The 24,175-nt window shown below is 38.7% G+C and overlaps 1 long non-coding RNA gene across 1 annotated transcript in view; it reads right to left on the minus strand.

Moving 5' to 3' along the window:
- The window catches only part of LOC121362020, a 201,131-nt gene extending 177,113 nt beyond the window's left edge, over positions 1-24,018 (minus strand). The window contains exon 1 of the long non-coding RNA XR_005956435.1: positions 23,833-24,018. This is a non-coding gene — a long non-coding RNA (uncharacterized LOC121362020). The remainder of the gene's footprint in view (positions 1-23,832) is intronic.
- Positions 24,019-24,175: the final 157 nt, after the last annotated feature.

Below are 24,175 nucleotides of genomic sequence, written 5' to 3' on the forward strand. Positions count from 1 at the left end.
GGAACTCTGCCTTTACCTGGGAGGAGCACAGAGCAAGAGCAAGGGTATGGAAGGCAATAGCATTTGTCAGTGCCCCACGTCCCAAACTACTCATTTTTAAGCCTTAAGTTTGGGTTGAGTTTTTTAACACTTGCTTCTTTTTGTAAAAGGAGAAAAGTGCTCTCTTTCTCAGTCTTTCCCCTCCAGATTCCCAGAGATGCTGAGCACCAACACATAGCAGGAGATGGATGCTGAGCAGTACAAGCAAAGAGTCTGGAAAGAAGGAGACTGGGGTGCACTCATGCTTAAGAAATAGTTATCGGTAAATCTGCTTTATGTATATATATTTATTGATTAGACATTTAATTGCAAATATTGCTTTAAAATGGGAATGAGAAGCTGCAAAGAAAACCATTCCCAGTGTTCATCAGCTCAGTAAGTATTTTCTTGTGGAACTAACAGTATATACTTTGGAGTGCCAATAAGCTCTCTCAATTGTTTTTCTTCCTCCTGATTCTATTGACAAGATTTGTGTAGCTATACCTTAACAGTCACTATGCAAATAATCTTTTCACAGTTTTTAACCTTAAAAATAGAAAGTTATCTCAAATAATATATGCAGATGCATCTTCTTTGCTAGCTGTCATGCCACCTATAAAAGACAATTAAAAGTTTTTAAAAATACATAGCAAATGGAATTTTAGCTGCAATTTTTTTCTGTCTACATCCAGACAAGGATTCACAATGAAAACAAGCATCAAAACAAGGTTATGTAAGCTATCAGCAGTTCCCACTTATGAACCCCCTGGCTTTGTGAAGGATTAGTTGCCAGAAATAATGCAAACAAAAATGCAGAGTCCTAACTTCAATATTTATACAACTATTGCATTATTCAAACAGAGACTGATCTTGGTAATTGTTTTAAGTTGTTGTCCTAGATTTCTTGCATTCCTATGAATTTGACAGGAATTTGTGCTGGGAAAGGCTTAAAGGATTAGGAAGACGGTTATGGAGAGGCAATATCTTCACTGAGACAGCTTACAAGGTGTTTTTTCCTTATAGTAAAGTTGACACTTTCAGTGACCAAAGAAACTGCAGTACATTAAACTGTAAAGGAGTTGTGAAAAGTTGAGCCTTCTTTATTGTTCAGGCACAATTCAAAGGGAAAGATGTAATACTCAGATTCTAACCAAATAAATAGCATAGCAAGAACATTTGCTCCTGCCTATGCACTAAGAGACAGATAAAATTGCACCTATAAAGACAGGCTTGCACAACTAGAGGCAGATTGCTGCCCCAAACAAAATCTGCAGTTGTGCCACTCAGGCACTGCAGCTAAGTGTGAAATACCTTCCTCATGCTGATGAGGAAACAGGAAGGAATGAAAGCCTGGCAGAGGAAGGAGAGAGGTATGAGTGGCTGCCCTGCTGAATAGCTTCAAAATTAAATATGAAAGGAACAGCTTTAGAAAGTAGTGATTCTGAGCAGGGAGTGCCTCCTTGCAAGACTGAAATTCTGCTTCACTAATGCACAAAAAGCCTTATGGCAAAAAGCCTTGAGCTGTCATTCTCCTTGTAGGCAAGACTGGGAGTTATTGGGATCAGGGCTCAGAGGGTAAAAAACCTCGCTTGGTGCAGAGCACTTTGTGAGGCTCTCTGGAAGACTGTAGGATGAGGACAAGTGCAAACACAAGAGTACTTGTTAACCTTTCATGTCCCATTCCCTCCTCTCTCTTGTTTGTGTTAGTCAAACTTGGATTTTTTGACAGAAGCAGGTGTTACTGAATTATGGGAATTGCTGTGTTCACTCTCCCTCAGTTTTTTGCACAATCTCCTCAATGCAATGAAGATCTGTTTCTTGTATTTGCTGGGGAACACTACCAAGTCTTGAATTCATTGAGAACTACCTGCACAGAGTAACAGAAATGTTGCCATCTTTTTATATTGCACAACTGGTGCTACTCATCAAATGTCATCTGAAGGTACTTGAAAGAGGAATTGCTGGTAAGTCAGAGGTGGCTTTTCATATCTTAACTAACCAGTGGAGGAGGAATGAGACATACAGTGCTAATGGGGAAAAAATAAAAAAAAAAAAAAAACTACTCTCTGAAAAGTTGCAGCACAAGGAACTTCCTAATCTAGGCATCAAAACCCCCACAAATCTACTTGATCAGAAAGTTTTCCTAGTATCAAAAAGCATTGGGTAGAACTGAAGACTTAAAATATACAGGCCTGAAAATTCAGACCATCTTCAGGCTTGCTGTGACTTTTTTTGTGTAGTAATCAAGCACATCTTTGGGACAGCAGCAGTTTCCCTGATTTATGAAGCTGAGGGTTTGGTCCACTGGTTTCAGAAGAAATTGATGGTGGCTGGGCAATGCACAACAACCTGCAAAACTGAGCTTTCAGAGAAGTGTTGAAATATACACCAGTGAGGATGACTTTTCACATTGCAAAGTATCCTCTATCTGTAATCTTTGCAAGCCTGAGGCTGTTCTCATTCTGGTTACAGAAGTGCTTTCCAACTGGATGGAGCTCTGAAGTCAGGTTCACAGGAGAGGGAGCAAAGGTTGGTCACTGAGCCACAACTATGACTTCTAGGAATCAAATCCCACAGCATGAGCCTGAGGTTCAAAGTGCAGTTTTTCCATGGATAACTAGCTATAAAGGTTTTTTTATGAAGAGCACTTTCACTGGATCAAAGTACAGGACCATTCCCAGTTCTAACTTCTCTGTTTTTAATTTCTTGAAGTACTGAAAACAGAAATATGAAATCAAGACGGTCCTGCAAAATCAAGTGCTTTCTAATGAGGAATAATACTTCTGTTTAATCTAAAGATATGTTGAAAGAACTAAGCAAACTGCTGTAGGAAATACATCAAGAACACCTATACACATCTAGCAAGAATCAAAATCTTTGATGACTTCAACTGGAATCAACATGTAAATTTTGCATAGCTTGCATATAAACAGTTATCTGTGGTCATTATTTTTGACAAGGGCTTTCTTAAGCAACAAAACCCACCAGATTCAAGACAGAACACCCCAAACAGACCATAGTTAGCAGCTGGGATTAAATGGTCACTTGCTGAAACAAGCACTTAGTCTTCAGGAAGGTGTCATATCTTGCTTCCTTAAAGCCATTCATTCAACAAAAAATGTTATAACCTCTGAGTTAACTAACAAAACCAGTGAGGTACAAAAATCAATATTTATACACTGAAACTGAAAACTCAAGGGTTTCTACTGTGCTGAACAGCAGAATATAGGTCCTTCTTATAAACAATCCCTACTGAAAAAATGACAGCTCTGGCACAACTCACAGTAGGAAGGGGAAGAGGTAAGACATGTTGTTTTTTGTTGCAGAGAAATGTAGTCTTGCTTTGAAGAATGCATGTCAGAGAGATCATCCTTTGAGCTTGCTCTAAGAGAGCTATTTAAAATATTTCCATGCATCTAGAGACCTTGTGATGGAATATGTTAGTGTTCAAAATGGTGAAATAAATAAGAGGGATTTCAACACTGAGCTTCCCCACAGAGTCAGAAACCGCAATGCTTCTGAATGTTAGCTCTTGGGGTGGATTTAGAAGGAGATATAAATGCTGAGATATAAAGACTGAATAATGTTGAATGGCAATATCTTAGTAATGTTTTATATTTTATCCTGCAGGTTAAACTTTCAGTAAAAAGGAAACTCAATATTACTTTAAAATTTTCAGAGGAGATTAGGCAGAAACAGATGAGACTAGCAGACTACCATGACTCATAATAAAACACCAGTAAAGCTGTCTGTGAGAAGCTCTACAATGAAAGTCAAAACCACGGAGGACTGTAACTACACTGGGCCTTGAATAAGGAAATTCAAACCTGATTCTCTACACAGAATACACAAGTGCATTCCATGCAATATCATTGCAGAGAAATAAAACACACAGTAGCTACACACATGCATGCATTTCTTGGTGTTGAATTTTGTGGAAACTGAATATCTAGGCAGACAGCAGATTGAAAACATCTCAGTTGTAACTAAGCACTTAGCAAATACTGGCCTGGAATAGTCTTTAGTCTTCTTCTCATAGTATAAATAAATAAACAAATCTCACAAGAGCAAGCTCAGGAGGAAAAATTCCTTTAAGCATCTGTATGGGGCACTCTATTCATTAAGTCCCCCAGTTCACATGACTGTGACTACCCAACCTACTCTCCAACCAGCAGAAAATATGCCTCAAGCGTTGGAGGGACTCTCTAGGAACCCAAGCAGGATAGCAGCTCTCCTTGAAGGAAATGATAATGAAAATATATTAAAATGTCTCCTACACTCCTCCATACACAACTGTATTCTTAAACCAAAGAAAATAAGGTACACTGAAGATAATATTTATTACACAACAAATAGTTGAGACCAGGGCATGTCTCAAATGGTACCAACTTAGTCTAGGTATACTTTGCAGCAGTATATGTAAATAAAACATGTAAATAAAAATAATAACGAACTAGAACAAGGCAACTAGGTTTTTGAGTGATCCCCCTGCATGTCCTTCTACTATTCCTGTTTGAAAGCTACTTTACTGAGATCTTAGCCTTTCTCTTAGGGATTATTCCAATCTGTAGTCCACCAACTTATGGTATGGTACCAACTTAGTCTAGGTATACTTTGCAGCAGTATATGTAAATAAAAATAATAACGAACTAGAACAAGGCAACTAGGTTTTTGAGTGATCCCCCTGCATGTCCTTCTACTATTCCTGTTTGAAAGCTACTTTACTGAGATCTTAGCCTTTCTCTTAGGGATTATTCCAATCTGTAGTTCACAATAAGTGACAGAGCACTGCAAGAAAGCGACAGAGCTTTAACAAAGGACTGTTCACTGGGCACTTTCAAAGGATTATCAAAAATCAGTAACTTCAAAATTGGTACTGATTAAGACAGTGTGCCTAAAAAAATACGTATTTTAGGATCCCTTCAGAGTCACCTAACAGCACTTCTATTTTTCTTCATCCAACCTTTAGGTCACCTGGCATAAAAAATAATTACCTTATTTTTTTAAAAAGCACTTGTTATAATCTTATTGCAAAAGCTCCATACCTTCTTGGTGATTTCTCATGGGCAGCTCCTCACAGTACTGACTCCTTCTTCCTCGCAGCACAGCCAACAAACTCTAACTTCTCAATCAGCCAACCTACTCTTTTTCAATACCCATCCCAACTGGACCTAGCTGTGGCCTGTTAAGGGCAGGCCTGTTCCTAATTCTTGGTAATTAGTGCAGCTGTAACTCCTTAGGGGGGAGATTACCTTCACCACTATCTCTATTCTCCTACATTCCATCCGTCCACAAGCACTGCCTTCTTTTCTGCTTAGAACACCACATAAAATCTAAGTTTTGTATTTTTTCCATATATCTCTCTGTATGAACACATATATAACAACTTAATGAGACTCTCATTCTGTGAGCCCCCGCTGCCTGCTGGCATATAGTTCTATTACACTCAAAATATTTAGTGCTTTTTTTTCCTTATTGCTTGCAAGCCTTGTATTTCATTCAGCTCTCTGTCACAGCTACAGATAAGATCCAAGGAACTTTTGGTGTCTACTAACAGGTGCCCAAAAATATGTGTAGCTGGGGTTTTGGCTGTTCATCCTTCTTATGCTGATCATGTCGTGCTATGACAACATTCTGCCACATCCTGCTCCCGTGGTGCTGTGGCACAAGATTGAATACTTTGTTTCAGAAACTCATTTCAACAGAAAAATACCTCAGAGATCAACACTCCATGCCCACCTCCACCCGCTTTTTTTTTTCAGCCCTTGCTGGCAGAAAAACTTGCTTCCCATGAAAACATCTGACCAAAAAGATTTTCCAGTGTTAATCAAAGCCTACAAACTTGCACTTGGAAGTAACTGTTTTTTCCCACATGTGATTTGAAATGTATTTACTCAGATTCATTTCTCTGGCTTGACTAGATCTTCCATGATGCTGTTTGCCATCAGATTCCCATGATCCCCTAGATAAGGAAAAAGGTCTCTCCTTACACAAGGTTGGTCAGGACTGGTTGGTCGGGAAGTCAAGTTCATAGAAAGATGTAAGGCCCCTGAACTTCCAGCCATTGAAACAAGATGCCATGGAAATATCTCTAAGTCATCATATTTTAGGTTTTAGCTACCTTTGCACTTTTTGACCATCAGCTTCTGATTCTTATTTGTTTTTTTTTTTCTTGTGGTTTTTTTTTTTTTTTTATTTTATTTCTGAAGAGTGATTATTTTTGAAACAAGGAAGGGATTTGAGCATAAAAAGCGCCTCCTGTTATGCTTTTGGTCTTGTACCATTGCCTGGGGACTTGAGAAGGGCAGAAAATAAATTGCCTGTATATATGGTCTTTTGGGCTGATGAGGCAAGCAGGACAAACGAGAATGGAATGCATCTTTGCTGCTGAAATACCATTCTGTACTTAATTCAATTTTGCTTATATATCAAGAGTGATTGAGAAAGGATATGCAAAAAGTCTTGGTGTGTGCCCAACATGAACAAGTCTGTAGAGTACCAGTGAATTCAAAATGTTCCTCATTCTTCCTAATGTTCTTTTAGACACTGCAATCATTGATAAAACTTGTACCAGTCCCAACATGAATAATGCATACATCAAAAGTTAGTCCACAAATGAACACAGCACACTGCATAAAAGCCAATGACCCACTGAGAAGGAAAAATCATCTAAAAGGATAAGAAAGGAATTTTATATAGTTCTCTCTTATGAGATCCTCCCTAGAACCATATATTTCAGTTCAGCAGAAATTAAACTTTAAAAACCCCTCAAACACCCATAAAGAGAACACCATAAGCAAACCTGCTAGGGAAAATAAATGTAACTTCAGCTCAAGGTGATCTAAAGTCTCTCATCATTCCAATCCGATTTCTTTGATTTCTCCTTCTTTTCTTTCTAATTCCTCCCTACATCCTGGAACAAAACCACTTTCCTTTGATTATTTGGAAAATTCCTAATAGTTCCTGGAAATAATATAAAGACTTTATGCTTTTTACAAATTTGTGGATACATATAAATATTCTATATACTATTCTACCATCATTTGTGGTTGTGAAAACAATAAAAAATACTTTTGTAGTTACACTGACCATTGAGTTAACAGCCTACATAAATAATTGGATTAGGTAGAGAGTAACATTGTAGAAGAAATAAATTTAAATTCTGTGGTATGTCAAGCTGTATATCTATAAATGTATGTCAGCACCATACTGCTTCATCATTTCTTTGGAAAGATTTGGATAAGGAAAATTCAAAATAACAACAGATATTCCGAAGTATACCTTCATCTCAGGTTGCTACATTTCTCCAATTTCTGATATTGGATTTTGCTTTCATAAACATTTCATTAGCATATCTGAAGAGCTGCTCTGCCTCTTTGCTGTTCAACAATAGCATAGTACGAACAGATAATCTGACATGTAAAATAGAGTTCCATCTCCCACAACACTTTAACCTGGCTTTAAGATATTTATCTATTCTCTGAAACATTCTGATTGGTTGATAATAGGGAATTTCATGTGCCTGACTACCTTTCACTTCCTTCAAAACATAGACATTTTTGACACGATTTCTTTTCTTTAAATTAAATTCCACTATGCTTTATTTTCAGTGCCCTTAAAGTTCCTTGTACTGGAATTATTTATTAACTTAAATGAGGTCTAAGGAGAACAAGATCTCGCTCTCTACACTCTCCACCAAGCCTAATAACTTTCTTCAGAAAGCTGCAATAAATTATAGTTCCATGACACCAAAATCCTGCTGTGTGTTGTCGTGGAACACACACGATATTTGTTGAAACTAATCATTTTCCATGAAATATTCAGTGAATAGATAAATTAAAATCAGCAACAAGAAATGCCAATCTTACTTGTACACTTCCAATTAATTCTTCCCATAACAACAGCTACTTTTTTGAGCAGAATGCTGTTCAACTGGATGAATTCCAACCACTCCAGTAAGAAGGGGCTTGATTTCCAGTGCTGTATGTTCCCCGGTTAAACAAGATGCACTTGATCATTGTATCACAGCAACTGCTTTTAGTCCCAGATTAACAAGTTTCCCTCTAAAAATATATGGCTATCACTGGGCCACTAAAACTAATTTAAAGCTGTTAGTCCTGATTTTCACTTTCTCTGTTAAAAACTCATACATTGAGAGCCTACCTGGAATAAAGGGACTTAGCACTAGGGCTGCTGGCTATTCTCTGTGGTTGGAGCAACTGAAGGCCTCTTAGGAGACTCCTGTAGGAGACAGTAGCAATGGTCTCAGTGGTCTGCTTTACAGAAGACAAGAAGATGGTCTTGTGCACCGTGGAACAATGCACTTGCAGGACCTAAATCACATGAAAGTGCACATGAAACTGCACATGAAAGTGGCATTTGCAAGCAGGCAGCCCATTCAGGTAAGGCCTGTCCTGCCTGTACAAAATTTGCTAAAATGGTATCAGATTGTTCCAGCAGAAGTGAAAGAGTTAAACAGAAATCTTGTATAAATCAACTTTGCAGGAATCACTCTGTTACAACAGATTGTGGAGCACTATTTTTTCCCATTCTTTGTGATACAAGCACCCTAGGCAAACTTTCTAATTAGAGCAGCAGATGTATGCAGTGCCATGTCTCTCTGAAGTTATTATGCCCAAACCAAATTTTGTCACCAGCAGCCAATAATTCGTTTGTCTAGTAAGGGCTTGAAGTGGCTGTATCAATTATTTAAAAACATACTAAGAGGAAGAATCCATTTAAAATCTTCTGGGAAGCCCAGTTATAAAACAGTGCATGCTCAGGTTTCATTCACAATATTGTCTTTTTAAAAATACAATATTACTAATTAAGGCTTAGTGCATTAGGCCATTAGTACTTGAGTGATTCATGACAGCATAACGATCTTGCTTATAATTTGTGCCTTAATTTATGGGATACCACGAAAAAACAAAGGAAAAAAACCTAAGCAATTTGCAAAACTGAAACTCATCCAAAAATTGCTTGCAGTAATTTCTCCTGAAAAGTGACTTTACTGTGTGTAAGTGCTATGCTGGTAAGAAAATGCTTCCTATCAATAATTAAAGGATAATGAAAGTTTCATGTGTCAGAAGACATCCTCAAAACATGACTAGAAAAAAGTACATTCCTTTTCATTCAGACCATCCATGTTTTAAACCTCAAAATAACACCCTTCTCAAAGAAGCACTTAAAATAAACTATTTAGTGATATACATGACTATTCAAAACTCATCAGAAGCCGTAATAACAATGCAAATTAGCACAATTCTAAGAAAACTTGCAGCAGAAAACAAAGGTCTGTACAGTGGCAAGCATCCCTGCATGCTGTGGTTAGCCATGAAGGGTGTGGGTGGTTATCATGTCAGGGTTATGAACAAAATCACTACAGAGAGGGTCTACAAGCTTCTGTTGATTGCAAGTCCCAGCTGTCTAAGAAGGTCCAGCCCTTGTCTGACCCCTCTAGCTGGAGCATGCCGAGGGTCTGGAGCTGTCAAGCTTGGAGCCCATCACAGACAGTCTGCATCTCCTCATCTGTGCAGAAACACATCTGAAAGAATTTCTAGGGAGTGGATTGTATTTTGAGCTTCACATTCTCCTAGCAGATGTGGTTGATATCAGCGAATGTACATGAGAGCTACAGGAGATGGGAGGAGGGAGGCAAGAAGCACATTGCTAATAGCGTTTCAGAAAAGCTGTCTTAAAGTAATAGTAATTCTGCTCTCTGATTTGAAATATCCACATCTAAGACTGACAAAGGCAGAAGCTTAGCAGGATTTTCAGAGAGATCTTTGGTGCAAAATCCTCTTTAATGCTGACGGAAGTTAGCGAGAGATGCTAGAATGGGATTTTCCAAGAAGTCTAAGTTTTGGACAGCTTATCCTCCTGCTTCCTCAACTTTAGTTGCTATTGAACTGCACTGTCATCACACTATGTGAGAGCACTTATGCTCGCAGGCAAGAGGACTAAACAAGCAGCAGCATTCCTCAGGAGAAAACAGTTCCTCTGCTGCCAAGAAGGAACCTTCACCACAACTTTGCTGCTCTGCGAGTTTGCAAACCATCCTGCAAGTGAGATCTGCTACGTTGGATCAAAACATCAGCTGAACAGCAGAAAGCCAGCCCTTGAAACACATGGGTGGGTCTGAATGAGGTTGCTGTGAGCAAATTGCAGCCAGGACATTTGAAGGCAAGCCTGTCACATTGCTAAAACACTACTGAAGTGCAAACTCTGCATGATTCCAAATGGATGCTGGGCTTGGCATGAGGCTACTGACTGCAACTGAGGAGGTATCTGCTTAAAAAAATAACTGAAGTCATTGTAGTCTGAAGAATTAACTAAACCTCTAACTAAACATTTTAAATGGTTTAATATTACAAAACTACTTTTCTACATATCACTCAGGTGGCAGTTTAGAGCAACATCTGGATTGATGGAACCATTCATATAAAAAAAAAAAACAAACTCAGTTTTGTGATGACAAACATTTAATTAGCATTAAATTCTCTTGGTCAGTCTCCCTATTTCTGGCTATCAAATGGGCAAATTAGTTTGGAGTCTCCTATATCCAAAGGCCATAACTCTGGAGGGAACCAGAAGCCCTCTCATGGATTTTTCTCCAGTGTCTTGTTGCTAGAATTGAAGTTAGAATTGTTGTGTGGCAAACTCACTCTCTTCTAACACTGAATATAAGGATTCCCTTTGATCTCCTGATCTTCCAGTAGAGTCTGTCATCCCATGTCTTTGCTACTCAGAGACCTTGGAGTCTCTAACCCCCTCTCCACCTCTTCTTGTGCATTTAATTAATCTGTAACTACAGCTGCTATTTTAAAAGTACAGCCTCATCTTGTGATAAGCTTATTTCACCACATTTTGAACATAGGTAACTTCTGTTCAGTAAATTCAAAATTCTCTTCAGAAGTCTTTCTGTTTAGCAGGCCGTGGTACACAAGTACTCTTGGTAATGGAGTTGCAGCAATTAGGTTTGGAACCATCTGAAGATGCCACCTGTTTTTCAATACTCAACTACTTTGATCAATCTTTACTACGGAGGAGCTTGGCATGCCATTACAGGACACAGCTGGTATTTCCACATTCTTGCACTCATCCAATTTTAGCATTAGTTGATTACTAAAGTCAAGTTGAAAAAACCTTGGTATACATCATCCCTCTTTGCTCCTCCTCCCCCCCCCATACTCTCCAGAAAAGCTAAAAATCTCTGATTTTCCTTTGCTTAGCTTCATCTCTATTGCCCTATCATATTTCCTTTTTTTTATTCATTTTTTATTTTATTTTATTTTCCCCTCTCAAGTTATGGAAGACCTACTATTTTCTAAAGAAGGTAAGAATTAATTTGTAGTTAATGTAATTTTATTGATAAAAAGGCTGAATTTCTGGATTTACTTTAGTCATGTAAAAACAATCCCTGAATAATGAGATGCCACACACAGTTTGAAAACTCTTTTGACAAGGCTTCAGTAATAACTCCAAACCATGGGCCCTATGCTGCCCCATGAAATACAAAGCTCTTATAGGTTATTTTTTATTACATTATTTGCTATGACACCTCTCCCTGATGTGCTGATTCTTACCATAGCAACAGCATGTGGAAAAAGAAATTTGAAATCAAAAAGCATCCGAAGCATCCCAGGAAAACAGATCAGACACTGCCATAACATATAATTATATTTTTTCCAGATCTACAATTAATCTTTTAATAAAAAAAAAAAAAGTGTGGGCTTTTTTTTAAGGTTGTTTTTTTTTTCTTTAATAACAGCAACATAAACAACACTTCTGTGTGCACTGCTGCATTCTTTTAAGCATAAACATCCTGGATTGATGAACGCTGTTAGTGCTAAGGACTCTAGGCTCCTTCCCAGCCCCAACCTTTGTGCACACGCACACTGGAAATCCATTCCCCTAGGTGGATTTTGAATCCCTTCCATGCCCAGGTCTGCAGGACAAATATGACTCAGAGCTGACTCCTACAAACACTCAAAACCGCAGTCCCGCTAGGTTAAATGGGACAAATCCAACAAGGGAAGTTATTTGCCCACATAGGTATACAGAAATCTTAATGCTGTGACACACACCCTTCTCCAGGAAGAGGACATCTACACCAGGATTAAAGGTGGCTCATTACTAATGGATTAATGCCTTGCAGATAACATGCATAGTCATTCTGCAGGCAAGGCAAATGTCAACGGCCCCAGGAGAAAGCGCAAAGGAGTTTTTGGTGTTGGGCAGCTGATATGACTTACAGTTCCAGCTGCTTCATTCACTGTGGAATTTTACTGTTTCAGATACTGCTTCTTGAAGTAGTATTATAGCATTGACACAGTAAATACAACTTATTGTGGTATTTAAAAAATACCTGATAAATAGAACTGTATCTTATCCATCCATGTGAAATTTCCAACAGAAAAATAATGATAAATAATATGCAAAGAAATAGGGGTTTTTTATAAATTAAAAAGGCAATAATTCCATTTTAGGCAAACACTAACTCCTTGTACAACATAATAATGTATACAATTGCTTAAAATATTTCACACATAGGGGACTATAACTTTAAAGTTGCAAATGATGTAAAGCTTCAATGTCATGACTTTACTCCTTGATTTTTGAAAAATAACAGAAATAGAAGACTGAAAATACTGTGTATGGACAGAATGTTTTACTTGGAAGGAACCTAAAATGATCATCTAGTCCAACTGCCTGACCAATTCAGGGCTGACCAAAAGTTCAAGCACATCATTGTCAAATACCTCTTAACACTGACAGGCTTGAGGCATCAATCACCTCTACAAGGAGCCTGTTCCAATGTATGGCCATCCTCTCAGTAAAGAAATGTTTCTTCCTATCTACTCTGAACCTTTGCTGGTCCAGTTTTAAACCATTCCCATGTGTCCTGTCACTAGGTACCCAGGAGAAAAGCTGAGCACCTCCCTCCTCAAGTTCTCTTCTTAGGAAGCTGTAGAAAGGTCACCCTTCAACCTCCTCTTCTCCAAACTAGACAAGCCCAAAGTCCTCAGCTGCTCCTCCAGGACATATGTTCCAGCTTTGATGCTCTCATCTGGACACATTAAAGAACCTTCACATTTTTCTTAAACTGCAGGGCCCAGAACTGCACACAGTGCTCAGGGTGAGGGTATGCCGACATTGGTACCTGCAGCTTTTTGAAAGCTATTTGAAATAAATTCTTGAAAACATAAAAATGCCAGCCACTTGTATTTCCTGTCCTCTATTTACACTATACTTCAAGGATCACAAATAAAAAATACATCTTTCCTTTACCAGTAATTTTAAAACCAGAAGATGTGCTCAGAATCAAAAGTCAGTAATTTCTGGCTTCCCAAATGAAGTACTTATCAGTAACAGTGTGCCAAAGCTACATGAAATCCAATGCATTCTTCATTAAGAGTATTAGATAGTCCAATATTAAAATAACTTTGCTTAGAGCATAACGGCTACCTCCTATTTGAAAGACTAAGGGTTAGAATATTGCATCTGTGTAAATGTTAAGAACACAACTCTCACCAACTGAAATTTAATCCAAAGGGGAAACAGGACTTTTTTTCAAACTACAAAGAAAGATTCTTTCTGTTTTACTTGAACTATTTATAGTGAGAAACCAGAACTAAGCCAAATGAAAATGAGTCTGCAAAAAACCCCGTGGAGTACTGCACACTGGAAGATCAAACCTCCCAAAAGAGAAATGTGGGTAAGGCTCTTGACATATCATTTACACTCTGAAGGTCAGCAGTGAAATCTGGTTTAAGGTTAGTCATCCATAAATGGGGAGCACGATCAGAAACCTATTGTGCCTAACTCTACACCATCATCTATCCTCCACAAGAACTTAGCAGTCATCACTATAGCTGACCTCTGTCCAGCAAGAACTTTGCTTTTTAAGTCCAGCACTCTGAGTCAGTAAACATCTTACATTGAAGCTCAAGTACAACAGCTCAAGTAGTCCAAAAACAAAGCAATAAAAGCAGGCCATGAACATATTTAAGAGGAAAAGAAACCAGAAAACTGGAACAGCCTTCAAATGGAGTATGGGAACTAAAAAACTCCCTAAATAGTTGTAAGAAGGAGTTTGATCAGTACATGAAAGGAATTGTATGACATCTTGGCTGCAATGCAAGGGACTGAACTGCATAACCCAGAAGAATCAGTCATATCTTCTTATGAGCATGGAATTCTCTATAGGTATGTTTAAAAGAAGAAAATAAAGTCTTTAAAAAATGTTATAAAAAGGCACCAGAACCCACAGAACATGATCAAAGAAAAATCTAAGATAATCATCTAGCACTTACGATTTCTTAGACTTTCAAAATATTTTATTTAAGTAAGTTAGCTAAAATTTTTAAAAATACATCTTTTATTCCAGTCTAGACTGCATGACATCATCTGCCTGCATCTTATTTCTCACAGGGCTGGGTAAAGTGCTTTTTTTCAGCCCTCTCTTCTAAAGAATGGAATCCATAATGTGGTTTAGCATGTGTCTGTGTATTTCTGCATAATCTAATGTCCCCATTTAATATTTTAAAACAAATCATTAAAAAGATAACCAGTAAGACCTCGGAGCTTTATATTTCATTCATTACAAAACATATTCTAATCTTTCCTCCTTTTCTCTGAAGGCATTTCATTCTGATTTACTTTTATCCTTCTATATATATATCCTTCTTCTTATTGCAAGAGAAACTTGAATCATGCATTACCATTTAAAAGTAAGCATAACATATTCTGTACATGTATGGCACAGTGCAGGTGCAGCTCTGAAATAAAAGGGGCAGAAAAATGTTTTGTTTGGGAGCCATAAACACTGGGTTAATAAAAAGTCAGTATGGAATATGCTGGAGGTCTCTGATGGAGATGCACGTGAAGGATGTGAGAGGGAAGCCTGAAGCTTCCAGCGGGACTGCTGAGCACTGGACTCTGTCATTCATAACACAAGGAGGTGAAATAAGCCCCAGGTCACGGGCACTGCTCTGCTCAGCCGGGGTCATGAGGGACAGGGTAGCTGCTTGGGAGGAGTAGGAAAAATGCCCTGCTTGATCATGTTAATTAAAGACTGCATCAGCAGGTGTGCCCATGAATTAAATACAAAGACAACATAAATACTCTCTTTTTGTGACTTTTAAATGCTTTATTTTGCCTCTTAGATGTTTTTAACATCTTTTTTTCCTTTGCATGCAGCCATTTTAACTGCTCACTCTAAGTACTGTCCCAGGTGGCTTCTTCCTTCCATTGTGTTACCACTCTATGTCTTCCTAGCCAGACTCTCTTCTAAATAATTTATAACTCAGAATCTCACCAGGACTTTCAGACCAAGAGCACAGATCCATCGGCAGCCTAAGTCAATTTTATGCTGCCTTTTCCTGCGCCTCCCCTGTGCCTTGAGGCAGCTGTAGTGTTAATATGAGCAGTTAGTCAGATGCATCAAGGACCTGACTGGGCTAAATTTTTATTTTTTTATATTACCAGTTGCAGCACACTATTCAGAGGAAAGAAGGCGGATTGTCCAGGACTCCCTCTGAAGAAGCAGCTGGAATTTAGACCAACTTCAGCTGATCTTGAAACTATACTTTAAACTGACAATGTACAGCTCCCTTTCAGCCTGCAATTTCACCTTCTAACATTTCTTTTCTTCCAATCCAGCCTCCAATCTCTGATATTTGTTATGTGCTTTTTATCTCACATTCTGTTAAATCTTATTAATCCCATCCCAGAGCGATGCTTTTCCCTCTTCCATCCTCTCTTAAAGACTCCCTCACACTTACTTTTTTTTTTTTTTTTTTAATTTTTGCTTATGCAGGTACTTTGTTACCCTTTTCTTTAAAAATTTCTTTGGTTCTATACATTCTACTATCCCTGATTCTGCCTCACATTGCTTACACCTCTAGGATGCACCTGTATGTGTCACACACAAGCAAAATCTGCATGAGAGTGCAAATTTAAAGTTGCTTTTAAGATTTCAGCCTTGAAGATCAAGCGTGAGTTTGCCTTTGCAATACATACTGGAAAGATCTCACAGGAGTGAAGGATCTGATATTATCCATATGGCACTGCAGATTTCACCTTCAAACTCGAAAGAATCAAAATCCTCCTCTTCCCAGATTCTTCCGTATTGCCAGGCAGGAGAATTCTGCCAATCCCAAATGCTAAGACAGGCACCTATCCCCACTCAAAATGCAGCTTTAAAACTAAGCTGGTGGCTAGGAACAGTCACATTTACAATTCTTTTCTAGTCTCTATCCCACATTACCACTGAAAAATAACTGTAAAAAAGAGAAGGAAAATAAATTACCTTCTCCTGCTCCATTACTGCTGCTTAATATTTTGTCTGTGCACTACAGAACCCAAGGATGGGGGTCGCTCAGATGACTAATTGATGTCTGTGACACAGACACATAGAATGGTTTGGGTTAGAAGGGATCTTTAAGAGCATCTAGTTCTAATCCCTGTGCCATGGGCAGGGATGCTCAAAGACCCATCCAACCTGGCTTCAAACACTTCCAAGGGCAGGGCACCCACAACTTCTATACACAGCCTATTCCAGTGCCTCGCCAGTGTCTCATCTCTGACATGCAAAGAGCAACCAATGAAGTATCCACCTGCTTCCAGAACTCATAAAATATTTTTATATTAGGTGAAAATCCAAATACAGACAAAATAATTTCTTGCACGTAGATGGACAACCAGAAACATACAGCTAAAAGACTATATTTTTTATCATGTAGAATTAATATATTTAAAACATTGCTATACTTAACATATGCTTTATTTAGACCTCAGATTTTATAAAGAAGTCTCCATTTATTTCACCCTGTGATGGAATCAAGCAGTGTCGTGTTGCAGAAATCAAATGAAAGTGCCAAGGAATTTCGGTTTAGTTAGGCAGACTGCCTGAAACATGAGCCATTTCATACAAGATAAGATTCTCTGAAGTAATAATAATAGATATTTCACACCTTCCCTGTTGTCAGTGTTCTACCAGCCTGTTTGGAGTCTCTCGCTTAGGCAAGAAATCCTACTGAAGTCAAGAAATGATTTAACAGGAATAGGAATTGCTGAATTTAGCCATAGCTCTGCTATCCCATTTTACAGGTAGGAACAGCATCGCACAAACCCCACGTTCAGTGCCACTTTAGGGGATGTTTCTAAGACCTGCAATGAGAACTCCTGAGACACTGACCATGCCTCTGTAATAGTTAAGTGAAAGCTAAGACTTAACTTCGAACTTCCATACTCTTATAGCCTAAGTTGTTCGCCATTCAATACTATAAGGCAAAATGTATAAACCTTATCAAAATGAAACACAAATGAAACAGAACACACTTCTCCATTTATATCATAACAGAAGGAGCCATTCACATCCTTATTTAAATACAAGTATTTATATTTGTTAAGTTCTACCTTTCTGTTCCTGTTACAGCCTCAGCTGGGTTATACAAATTTGAAACCTGATCTGCTCTGAGGTGTGCCTGGAAGATGGCCATCACAGTGTTTGAAACAGGATGATCTTTAACATCCTTTTCAATCCCAAGTCATTCTGTGGTTCTGTCATTCTACAAAATTTCATTAAGTTTCTGCACTGCTGATAAATACTCGGATTTTGCCTGGCAAGGAAGTCCAAAGAAGCTTGGAAGAAGATCATGGCCAGGTACTTGTCTTCTTCAGAAAGACAGGCTTTTTTGTTTATCCTGAAGGGTTTTCTAATCCCACCTCAGGATCCTATTTCCTTCCTGGTTCACATTCCCTGTCTTTCACCACATTGTTTTTGAATACTGGTATACGCAAGGTTACTGAGGCAGCCATCATGACCTAAAGATATTGCCTGAAACCGCTAAGATTGGCTTGTAAATGTTTTATGAATTCACCAGGTGAAAGAATGGCAATGGTATGACTGGTAAGAGAATCATACAGTCATGGTGCTTTATTCTACTAGAGCTCAAAGAACACTGCCACTTTGATTTGCATAAAATTTTCAAATTTTGATTGCAGATTAAAAAGTCTTTATGGGAGCTCCAGATGCCTCATTACAAAAGATACTGTTGTATGTAAAGTGCCGGTATGTTTGAAATAGACTATGCCACTATATACATGTGCTGGTTTTAACTGAGATAGAACTAACCTTCTTCACAGGAGCCAGTATGGGGCTGGGGTTTGGATTTTTCTTGGAAACAATGTTGATAACACAGGGATATTTTGGTTTCTGCTGACCAGTGCTTGCACAGTGTCAAGGCCTTTCCTGCTTCTCACCCCACCCCAGCAGTGAGGAGGCTGGGGGGTCACAAGAAGCTGGGAGGGGACACAGCTGACCTCAACTGATCCAAGAGGAGCTGGGGGAAGAAGGAAGGACAAGGGTGTTCAGAACGATGTGTTTGTCTTCCTGAGTCACTGTTAGAGCAGACAGAGCCAGGTTTCCTGGGGATGACTGAACACCTGCCACATCAGAGGAAGTGATGCTTTTCTTGTGTGTGTGGCTTTTGCTTTACCTGTTAAACTGTCTTTGGCTCAAACCACGAGGTTTTCCTTTTACTCTTTGGATTCTCTGTCCCATCCTGCTGATGGGGCAGTGGCTGTGTGGGGCTTAGTTGCCATCTGGGGTTAAACCACAACAACATGTCACTTATATTAATGAAATTTTATATTAACTACTATTAAATAAGAGGACTAAGCTACCATCAGACTTCCAGGGTTGCCCTAAAGCCTTGCTATAAACTAACTACTTTTTAAAATGCACACAAAAGAGCCAGTCAAAGATTATTCATAATAAATCCTTCTGCAACTATTTTTACGTAAACCAAGTGTCAATTTGTAGTCAAGAAATGTATAGTCCTGAGCCATCTACACCTCAAAAGGCCAAATGAATTAATTAACTAAGTATTTTTTCTGTCATTTATAGAAGACAAGCATTTTGCTTCCTTGGATTAAGTGTTCACAGCATCAAAATATATCTAATGCATAGATGACAAAGTCAGATGTTGCAAGATCCATAATCAAAATTCTTGAATTTATACTCCTTGTTAAAAGCCTTGCTGCTACCAGGAATCAATAGTGCATTATATATATCGCCCTCTAAACAAAATTTAAGTTTTGTCACTGATACAATGGCAGTGCTGGAACAGGTACCCATCTACCAGCATTGAGTTGCAACAGGGGATTGAGTAGGAGGAACAGCCTCACACCCCACATTAACCTGTAATTACTTGGGCTGCTCCTAGCAGATTCTTTGGGACATGAGTGATCACTGGGACTTACAGTAAAACTCATTCCGAAAACGCATTCCCTCTGAATTATGTTTAAAAAGGTGTCTCTCCTCATGAGGCATGAAGTACCATATTTATATCAAGCAAATTTGGAACATTTTAGCTCCAATGCCACAGCTCTCCTTTCATTTGGTTGGAATTGGTGGGGCAGGTACACTGCGTTGTCTAAAGCTAACAATAACATTATTTTCCCTTTCCTACAAACACTTTCTGCACACAAAACAATCTCCAGCCTACGCTGACAAGTAGGGTATAATAGCTGGATGCAAATCTGGGGAAAACTGGAGTAAATAAAAACATACCACAAAGAAACACTGTAGCTGGAGACCCCTCTCCAGAATTACTTTTCACTTGGCCTCCTACAAACAGTAGTCATCAGAGAGCTGTGTTAGCGCTACCAGACTGTAATTAAGTCGTCCCTATCTAATAAAGGGAAAACCAAGCAGCCTGATGAATGCAAACCCTAGGATAGAGGAGTTTATACTGTTAAGGGTGAGGCAGCACTTTGCTCTCTTAGCCCTGAACAACTCAGCCACTGCAGTACCAGATTATTAGACCGCCCCTGCTTTGCAGAGAGCCACCCCCTTCCTTTCCCTGCCATGCCTGAGCACTTGTTACCTCTGACACTCATCCATGTGCACCAAGACTGGGAACTGCTAGTAGATCTGTTCAGCATCTGGCTCTGAAGAGTAACAAATTTCCCAGGAGGAAAATACTAATTTTCATCTATGCACAAGCAAGTACAACAGAAGAAAAATACCTATTTTATTATAAAGACTGTATTTCCAGCAGACAAAATGCAAATAAGCAGTCATCTTTGCTTAAGGTAACATCATTCATCTAAACACCTTAAAATTACAAATATACACTCAGATGGAAACACATACACATATATAGTACCATTTTAAACTGGTAAAGAAAGAGGTATCTAAAGAGAAAAATGGATTAATATTTTCAGATGCTACTGATTTTTAATGTATACTGCAATTGCATTCTGCGTGGATACAGACAAAACCACTGCACCCCAACCCCAAAATTACCAGGCAGCCCTGTGATAGTTCTCATTTACTTAGTTAAAAATCTAAGAAAGTCTGTCATCAATACAGTTTCCTTGGTAAGTATACCCAATGAAACAGCAACTTTGCCCTGCAACAAAATGTCACTGAACATGATGGGTACTTCTAATTCAGGACAAGAAAAAATACACATGTTCTTCTATTGTGGAACCACCACAACCGCAGAATAAATACTCCTTTGACTAAGAATTTTAGACTCACGTTGCATAATAACAAAGTGCAATAATACAAGAAAATAATTTCAGGTCGTTAGCAGTAGAGAGAAATCCCACCTTACTTTCACAGCAAAAAGGTCCACAAAGTTGGAGCGACTACTGAATACTCCACTACTTTGTTTATAGAAGTTCACAGCTTTAAAAGACTTGTTTCAAAAACAAAACAAACACAAAACAAACAAAAAAGGCTTTAGGAGTGAATAAATCCAAGGTTTGATGTCATATCCAAATCTCAAAATATAAGTTAAAGAGATGTTTAATCTAGGTTAGTACATTACAGAATAAGCTAAGTGTTGGTGTGCTGTCACTCATGCCAATGGGAACAACCCCCAGATCAAACTCAACATTAACCTTGCTTCAACACTGTCATATCCAGCTGAAAGCACTCCTGTCTTTCAGTTGTCATAAAAAACCCCCAAACACATGACTTGCTCTTTTTGTGTACAAACATTCCATCTTTTTTTTTTTTTTTCACCAACAGCTAAGCAACCAACTAAAGGTTCCTAGTATGTAGATTTTGAAGTGAGCACTGCTTTTCCAGAAACGGTTAAAGGACACAGGGAGAATTCTCTTTAAAGGCTCCTGAGAAAAACAATTTTAAGAGTTTTCCATTTCCTGATACATTTTAGTGTTGCTGTGGTAAAAGACAATATCTACCTGTAAACATACAATATGCTCCTGAAGTAAAATCTAAATAAAATGAGATCTGCTGTCAATGGCATCCTTTGGAAATATCCTAAATCCTGACATGGTGAGATAAAATATCAAGAAGAGTGCTGATCACAGGTAACTCCTGGTGACTTCAGTAGGAGTAGTGGATATTTCAGCCTTCTGTGGATTAAAATGAAGTGGCATGATTTTTATCTACTGAACAAGAACTGTTCTGTGCTACATGTGATTTTAACAGCAAACTCTATCAAACCGGAAAAATTGTATCACATTGCAGTGCTTACCAAGAAAATATGTTTAGCCAGCAGTCAGGGTTCAGCAGAACCGCAGATGACAAGCTAACATGCATCACCCACATTTATTTATCTAAACTGCCAGTGCACTGTGCTCGTTTTCCATCCCTTTTTCTTACCCTGCATCCCTTCAAGAATGATGTACACAGCACATCAGGTGTCTCTCCCCTCACAGCTATCAAGCATTAGGAATGTCACATCTCACTCAAAGCATGCTTCCCACTTTCACAATCAGCCAGCCACAGCAGAAAAAAAAAATTCCAAGGCAAACTTGTGTAAAATATTTTAATTTAGGCTAGCAAGAAATGATGAAATGTCCCTTGATAGCACAAGACTATTTTCATGACTGCTCATTTTTACTGAGTGTTATCTATGCAGCATGTGGAAAGACAGGATATTTTGGAATTGCATTAACTAGACAGGAAACATTAATGTTCCTGTATCTATGAAGGCCTCCAAACACAGATTACAAGAACCATTTTAGCTCATTTGTAAACTTTTAGATACACAAATGATTCAACCTGTTAGAAAACCATATATACCAAGTGCTCTTTCGTGTACTTTGTATTTGTATTTTAGAAGTAAATTCAAGTCTCGCAGCCAGACAAGTGTTAATACTTTTGAGCTAATATCTGAAACTGTGTACCACTGTGAAGCCAGTTTTCCTTACAAGTTCTTAAGCAAAATCACCACTTGCTTTGAAACAAACAAGAGAGATGTGAAAAATCCATGAGAAAGAGCTAGAGGCTGTTATTTTGCTTCATATTAAGTGACACTTTGCAAATGGCACCCTGCAAGTTATGCCTTAACACCTTGTTAAAATGCAACTAAAATCTATATTACCCCGCTTCGCACACACAGGTAAAATACATAATTGAAGGCACACTAAAAGACTTGGGGGAAATCCATGAAACATATAAATTACCTGATTGCCTCTGAATAATAAATCGTTCCCCAGCAGATTTATAATAGACTGTTTTACAGTAAAAAACACATTTCTGCCATCAATAGGCACAGTTTTCTGAAGATTGAAAAACAGTCTAAAACAACTTTGGAATTGGGAAGTAAGCTGGACTCCAATGCTTCTGCTGGCTGACCAAACTGATAGTGTTTAATGTGTCTTTTTCTCACTGAACACTAATATGTTACAGCAAACGATCCGTTTACTCTGGATCACAACTGTATTTTCCCCACTCATCCCTGGAATAACACTGTCTCGGGCTGCTGGAGGAACAGGAATGCTAACCCTTCTCATTAGCTGTAAAGTTTTCCTTTTCTGCACTCCTCTACTGAGAAGCCAGGAGAGGAATGGGAGCCATCACCTTGAAGGTGCCAGTAATGATCTATGGAAAGATGTTCTGGAGCACAAGGGACTGAACTCTGTGGAGAGCTCTGTAGCTTTCCCGCATCCCTGACCAGCTTCTCCCTCAGCAGCCCCTGCTGTGCTCCTTGCTCTGTGCACAGGGACTCATCATCCCAGGAACACGAAATACAAATGCACTTTGCACACACTCACTCACTCTCAAGACACACGTGCACACACACAGAGCTCCACTGGCACTGCATGCAATTCATTCCAAGTCCCCTGGGTATTGCTTCAAAACAGAAACCAAGCATACACACAGAAGAAAAAAAACCAAAACACCAAAACAACAAACAAAACAAAAAACACCCATCACCAAATCCCAACCAAACATCCCACCAAAATATTTAAAAAAAATAAAAATAAATAAACAACAAATAAACGACACAGGAAGGAGGAGGGAATGAGGAAGGGAGTGGGGGGTAGGACGAAGGAAAAAGGAGAAGCTTGGTTTTTTTCCTGCTGTTGCTGTGGCTCCCAAGCATGCAGCGCTAAGGAAGAGTAGTTCCCCACTTTCATCAGCTAGCTACATCCTTGGGATAAAAGGGAGCAGTCCGGAATGATGCTGAGGCTGCAGAAGGTAAAATAAGGCTTTGCCTGACTCCCCATGAAATTCTCTCCTCCACATCCCCTCCTCCCTAAAATCTGCCCTAAATGGGGAAAAAAAACCAAAAAACAAAAAACCAAAAAAACAAACAAAACCAACCAAAAAAAAAAAAAAAAAAAACCCCGAAACAAAAAAACAAAAAAAAAAAAACAAAAACAAAAAAAAAAAAAAAAAAACCAAAAAAAAAAAAAACAAAACCAAAAAAAAAAAAAAAAAAAACCCCGAAACCAAAATACCAATAAAAAACAACCAAAACCAAAAAAAGAAAAAACAACACACAAGGAAAAAAGTGATGAAAAGACACAACTCACCTTAACAAGGGGTGTTGGATGGGGTCAGAGAGGAGGAAGGGTATAAAAAGATCTATTTTTAGCAGAGGTTGTGATAGTATTGAAACACACAGACACAGGGTTTGGAAGCAGGGAGAAGAGTATAAAAAATGAGGGGAAGAGAAATTATCAAGAACGTGTAAGTCAGTCTGGCAGGAGAGAGGAGAATCCCCAAGAAAAAAAAATTAAAAGAAAAAATAAATTTAAAAAAAACACCCAAAAAACAACCACCGAAAGCCAGGAGGAGAAGGAGGGAGAGCGTGGCGGTGCCGGGGCTGTGTTTTGTTTCTCTTCGCTGGGGGCGGGCGGAGGCGGCGGGGCGGGG

The sequence above is a fragment of the Pyrgilauda ruficollis genome, unplaced genomic scaffold, assembly GCF_017590135.1.
Source record: "Pyrgilauda ruficollis isolate IOZ18807 unplaced genomic scaffold, ASM1759013v1 scaffold116, whole genome shotgun sequence".
In the NCBI taxonomy this organism is placed as follows: domain Eukaryota; kingdom Metazoa; phylum Chordata; class Aves; order Passeriformes; family Passeridae; genus Pyrgilauda; species Pyrgilauda ruficollis.